This window comes from Alligator sinensis, unplaced genomic scaffold (genome assembly GCF_000455745.1).
Source record: "Alligator sinensis unplaced genomic scaffold, ASM45574v1 scaffold1497_1, whole genome shotgun sequence".
NCBI classification, from domain to species: domain Eukaryota; kingdom Metazoa; phylum Chordata; order Crocodylia; family Alligatoridae; genus Alligator; species Alligator sinensis.
Window position 1 is genome coordinate 235,185 of NW_005843172.1, and position 6,270 is coordinate 241,454.

The following is a 6,270-nucleotide window of genomic DNA, read 5'->3' on the forward strand; positions in this document are numbered from 1 at the left end:
ATACTCAGTCTAAAGGTCTGAAGTCTGCAGGTCATCTTCACTGGGGAGATTAAGAGAGATACAGTACTGACACAAAGATGGAGCTTCAACTGCTACCCACTGCTTGGCCAGTCTTTTTTCAACTAGCAGAAATTATTAAAAAAAGAATCTGGTTTACCTATATGAGATAAAAGAATGTAAGTTTTCCTTCTTGACCCAGGGAAAAATCTCATTCTTGACCAACTAATTTAGCAGTGGGTCTGACAGAAATTATTGTAGTGCAAGACAGACATCCATGGAGGCTGTGAATAAAGTACCCCTCAGACACTTGAGCCAGCAAGTGATCAAAAAAAATCTAACAGACAGGAACAAGGACAAGAACATTTTATTTCCATTGTAGAATTAAGATTTAAAGATATTTTCACCTACTGAACATCAGTTGGAGAAATGATCATATTTTTCCCTAACTTCAGTGGAAGTAGGACTAAGCCCAAAATAAGCAACAAGTAGGAGAGGATCCACTTGTTCAATGTGAAGAAGCAGGAACTGAAAGAAAACAAAACAAAAACCAGGAAGGAAAAGAAAGGAAGTAATGTTTAAAACAATCTGAAACAAACAGATAAGTTTATTTTAAACTATACAAGCAAATATTTGTTCTAAAACCCATGATTTTCACGTTCTGCTATCTGGGAAAGACTGGCTAAAAAAAAAATTTCACAATTCTGTAAATTTTTCAGATTTGTAAGGATCTAATAAAGATCTCCAACACTTGGGATATATCTCTAACAGTCAAGGGTGTAGACACACTTGAGCTAACTAGTTCAAGTATGAGTAACAGTGCAATCATAACAATACTACTTGTCCAACTATTTAGGTAGGTCTCTGTAATGCTATAACACTTGCTAGACAACATAAGCTACGAGTTTAAAACTAGCTTGAAATGTCTGTGTGATCTGCAGCCACACCTTTAAAACTGCAATGTAAAATAAATAAACATGGGGGGAAAAAATCTCAAAATAAAAAGTCTACTTTAAAAATCAAACAAATTCAGCAGTAGGGAGACATCTTACTTATGTTTTGTAAAGTGATTCATGCACCAGGTCAGTGGGTCTCAAGCTTTCTGGACCACTGGAACACTATTATTCCTCCAAATTTCTCAGTGTCCACAAAAAACACTTCTCAGAAGGGGAGGGTGGTGGAATTGAAGGAGACAGCAATGCAATCTGCATCCTCCGTTTGGACCACAGCTGGAAAACCACAACTGCAGTTACACTAACAATCCACGGGTGAAGAAGATATCAGGTGTATCACTATGGGAATCCTGAAAGCTCTGCAAAAGCAAGAGAGTGGCGTTTCACTTCAACTGCAAATCCAAGTGATACTGCAATGTTCTCATTCTTTATTTATAAGAGATCTTATTATTCCTCATAAACAGCTTGAGAAGAACTTGCCCTTAAGCAAGTAGAAAAAGCAGTTGGGTATTTTGTTCCTAACAGTTCAGAAGACCATTAATAACTTCTAACCGTTTTTTTTTTAATCCATAAACTAAGGGCGCTATTAAGAGCCCAGCTTTTCTAAATACATAGCCTAAAAATGCTGTTCGGAGTGGTGGCATGAAATGGACACCACACATTTCATGCAATATTGATATCCTTAGCATCTAAATCTCAAGAACCAGTACAAAATTCTTCCTCTGGTATATTATCTTCCTCTGTAACAGTACTCAACATAACATTTTACTTAAGACTATTTATAAAGCTTTTGCAACATTTCCACTTTCCATTTCATCAGCAATATTGCCCAATAGCTCAGATAAGTACTGACTTCTTTTACCAAGAATTGCTACCATCTTACAGAAAGCCAGCATCCTGTGGGGTATAACATTAAAAATGCTGTGAAATCTTTGCTGGTACTAATTAACTTAAGAGTTCAAGATTTTTACCCACAGTGCTGTAAGGAGCCTGGTCCTGCCCTTTGGAAGACTCCTGTAGTATTTAGAAGTACAGGTGTTTGAATCCTTTCAGGTTGCAAGATGAAAAGGTCTGAAACTTTGCGAAACAACTGGTCTGTCACAACCTGGATTGGTCTGTCACAACCTGTCATCTGCCAGGGATTAGACTAGCTAAGGGGTAAAAGCAGGGATGGCAATTATTTCAGCTGGAGAAACACTTTGAGTTTTGGCAAACTGTCAAGGGCCACAAGGGTAGCACCACCCCTTGACAGGTGCCCCAGCCTCTGGTCACCATCTTGGGACCAGAAGTCCCACCCCCTAACCCCTGACCTTTGCCACCAGAAGTACTCCTTTTGGGAGAGGGGGGTTGCCATCTTGGAACCAGAAAAAAACTAAATCATATACTAAAAATCAAACAACTACTATAACATATTTTAGTTTTATTTCAAAAATATTTTTGTCCCAAGTTGCATGCGTTTGTGTAGTGTGTATATAGAGGCAACTGCATAATAGCTCAAAATAAAGTCTTACTCTATATATTGTGTATGGAGGTAGTGTGCGAGGTGTGGTTGTGTCTGTGGGGAAGGGTGTGGGTATGTAGGTGAGTGTGGGGTTTGTGGGAAGCTGTGTGTGTGGCATATGGGTGTGTACGGCAAGGGTGTGCATGTGGGGAGTCCCTCACACATCCCCGCTATGGCACACAGCCCCTGGTGCCAGCAGCAACGGGCCCTCATGGCCCATGGTGGGCACGCCGCCTACCGGCAGCACATAACTCTGCACAAGTCCCAGAATCTGCACACAGCAACAGAAGGCAGAGCCAGGCTGCCAGCTCTATCGCACAAGACTTCCCATGGCTTAAGTATAACTCTCAGAACTCGGCTGGAGCCCTGCATGATAGAGCCGGTGGCCTAGCCCCATGCTCTGCCACCACATGCAGCTCCCAAGACTCAGCCAGGATGGCAGGGAGTGGAGCCAAGCTGTCCTAGCTCCATCGTCCATGGCTCTCTGGAGCTCTCATCCAAGTCCCAGGATCTGCACATGGTGGCAGGGAGCAGGACCAGGTGCTGCCTCCAGTGCATGCAGCTCCCAGCCAAGTCCCAGGAGCTGCATGTGGGTCATAAGGAGCCTTGTGGGCCTAAGCCCCGAGCTCCCACCATCCCACCCTGGCCCCACACTCCTGCCAGCCCTGGCCCCAGTGCGGGCCCACACTCCTGCCCTGCTGCATCTCCTCCCCCTCCACCCAACTGGCCACTGCTTCCTTATCTGCTGCCTGGAGTGCTGCAGCAGGGATGGGAAGAGAAGCTGCTGGAGGCCGGGGGAGCCAAGCAGTTCCCTGGGCAGATGCAACAGCAGCCCCACCTGGCAACTCTGCGCACTAGCCGGGGCCAGGGTCCTCCCATGGGAAGAGATCAGAGTGCAGTGCACTGCCCTAGCAAGAGTGGGCAGGGCTAGGCCCCATGTAGAGTGCAGCAGGAGCAGCTGCAGGCTGGACAGGATATAATTAATTGGCAGGTGACTGCCTGTGAGCCAGATAAAAGTCACCTGGTGGGCCAGACGCAGCCCGTGGGCCATTTTTTGCCCACCCCTGGGTTCAGGGCTGCCTATACACATGCTCCAACACGTTGCAATTAGAACACTCTAGCATAACCACAGTGTCATGTGTATTAACCCACCCACTTGCCCCGCATGTTTCAAAATGGCCATGGAATGCTTTAACTAAATGAGCTTCAGTTAAAACACCGCATGGCCATTCTTAAACATGCAGTGGCTTAATATATGTGACACTGAGGCATTTTAATTACAGCAGCTTTCCGGGAAATGCTCTGATTAAAATGCCCCACCCTGCAGCATATGTGTAAGCAGCCAAGAATGTCAGTGATTTCCTTTAGGTTTACTGCTGCTGTTAGGCAGGTGATCTTATGGGGGAAAAGAGTGCAGATTAGCAAGTAAATAATTCTGAAGTCCCTCTGATTTAGTGGTCTCAATGTCTTTTGAATTACTCACTACTGAGATTGGGGCATCACAGAAACAGAAAAAGTAAAGAAGGATCAAATGAAATGGTTATTTATTGCTATGATGGCTATATACATACCTACATGAATAGAAGGCTAGGAACAAGTATTTCTTACAAACTTTAGCTCTTCTGGCTGAGTAATTATTTGTGATTTAGTGTTTCCATTAGCAGTCAGCTATACAATTTGTATAACAACATTAATTGCACTTGTGATTGGAGAAGACTCATGACTAGTACATTTAGTCACATAATTTGTTTCTTCTCCAATATTCAGCTAGCTCAGGCACCAAACTTGTTTTTTGGTAATTTAGATCCAGTTCCAGTACCTGTCCACACGCCCATCTTAAACATGGATCAAGTATGCATATCTTTTAAACTTAGAAGCAAAGTGCTTTAGAAACACTAATATCTGCATGAGAAAAAAAGATAGTCTTTCAGTTCTGCAGCTACCCAGAACACATGAACGCCCGTAAAACAAAGACGACAAAACAACAAAAATCAGAGTTAACTTCTCTTTGATAAGTGCCAAAGAAGGAGAAAGAGGCTAGTGCTAGTCAGGAATACCTGCTTGCAGAAGACCAAGGCACCCAGTGAGGTCTGCTCTCAGAACGGAGGGAGGTATACATGCTGCATGCCCAGAACCCAAATCCAGGATGAGAATAAAGAGACAGCCAAAACATATCATCAGACACACACAATCACTGCTGTTTTCTACTCATCTGTATGGGTACCAATAATCCCGTCACGAATTACCCTTATTGGATGAAAGGAGATTAAATTCTTGTCCAGGGTCTTGTAAACGAGTTTCAAGTGCAGGCAGTATTCTAATCAATTCTCTGTTGAAGAAAAAGGCCTAGACAAGAAGCATTCCGTTAAAGAAGCAAACACATGGCTATGCAAGTGGCACTGGCAGAATGACTTTCCCAGGTCATTAGCTTTTTGTCGCATAAGGTAAAGGGAGTTGCAGTAAAGGCATGAAATATATTATAAAAATACTGGCAAGAGCTTCTTTGGATTTTGTCTGGCAAACTAATGAAAAGGGTTTTAAGTCCTATGGGAGACTGTGACCACAATACCAAAGCATAATTAGGAACAAGGAATGAGATTTGGGAAAAGGTGATAAAATTCTGAAGAAAGGATGGAAAACCATAATATTGTCTTAAAAGCTAGGAAAGAAAAAACAGCAGTGCATTCTACAAAGTCTATTTAATGCCTATATATCAATGCAAAAAACTAGAAGCCATAGTACATGAGAAAAATTGTCACTTAACTGGCATTACAGAGACTTGGGAGGATAATTCTCACAATTAGAATATTAGCATTGAGAAAGTAACAGCTTGCTCCAAAAGGACAGATAAAAAAAATAAGACAATGCAATGCCTCAAAAGCGTAAGCACTTGCTGCAATGTCCCAGAGGAGGTGAAAAAGATCTGCTGAACGCAGCTGGGTGAAGATATATCAAGGAAAGAACCAAGGTGCTGTTAAGGGAGGGGGCATAGTGGGTTTTATAGACCAAAAAGTCAGGAAAATGCATTCTTAAAGCAGGTAATCATACCAGATTTACCCAAATCCAAGATTAATCTGAATTTAAGATGACCCTGAATTTAAGACAACCCCCCCCCCCAATAATTAGATTCTGTATACGAAAAATGTGTTATACATTTTCCATATACAGAATCCAACTATTGGAGGGTCATTTTAAATGTCACCCCCACAACCATGGTGGAGAAAGCAATGAGACCTCCAACAGGGGGGATCAAGTGGCCTGACCTCTGCCCTAACACCTTGGCCTCTGACACCTGTGTGTTGTGTCCCACTCCCCACTGCCTGCCTTCCTGCTGCCTACCCCCTTGTGCACATGTATTCCAGCACATGCCTCCCCAGCACCTGCCTCCACATGCCCTCTACCACTTGCCCTGCTCCATGCCTGTACCCCCTGGCACCTGGTCCCCCTGCTACTTCTGCCCCCAACCCCTCCTCGTCTTCTAGCTCTGGCTCCTCTAGCCTGGTGCACAAAGCACATGGCTGCCCTGGCCCCAGACTAGGCCTACAGCAGCTTTTGTAGCAGTGACAACTCCAGCCCTGCTCCAAATGTTGGAACTCAGGCCTAAGCTTTTTTTCAATGGCAGCACAGCTACTGGGCCAGGCTCAGCCCAGAGCAATCGTGTTCCATGTTCCAGGGTTGGAGCAAGGCCAGAACACAGCTAGAGCTAAGAAGTGGCAGAAAAAAGAGGTGGGTTGGTGGGAGAAGAGGGGCAAAGATGGCAAAAGGGGCAGTGGCTGCAGCTCTGACCCCAACCCTGATACCAAACTGGGGCCAGAGTCA

The 6,270-nt window shown here is 44.1% G+C and overlaps 1 protein-coding gene across 16 annotated transcripts in view; it reads right to left on the reverse strand.

The window, feature by feature from the left end:
- Positions 1-6,270, reverse strand: part of TMEM164 (transmembrane protein 164) — a 96,881-nt gene that overhangs the window by 87,588 nt on the left and 3,023 nt on the right. Inside the window, exons 2-5 of one of the 16 annotated variants that reach the window (XM_025194233.1) lie at positions 4,509-4,571; positions 1,926-2,101; positions 1,050-1,309; positions 409-525 (exon numbers count right to left, since the gene is read on the reverse strand). The exons of 11 other annotated variants lie outside the window; for them this stretch is intronic. The gene's annotated coding sequence lies outside the window, so the exon portion shown is untranslated. Of the gene's footprint in view, positions 1-408; positions 526-1,049; positions 1,310-1,921; positions 2,102-4,508; positions 4,572-6,270 lie in introns of all 16 variants that reach the window. 4 more of the 16 variants (XM_025194231.1, XM_025194232.1, XM_025194230.1 and 1 more) reach the window with 4 other exon arrangements.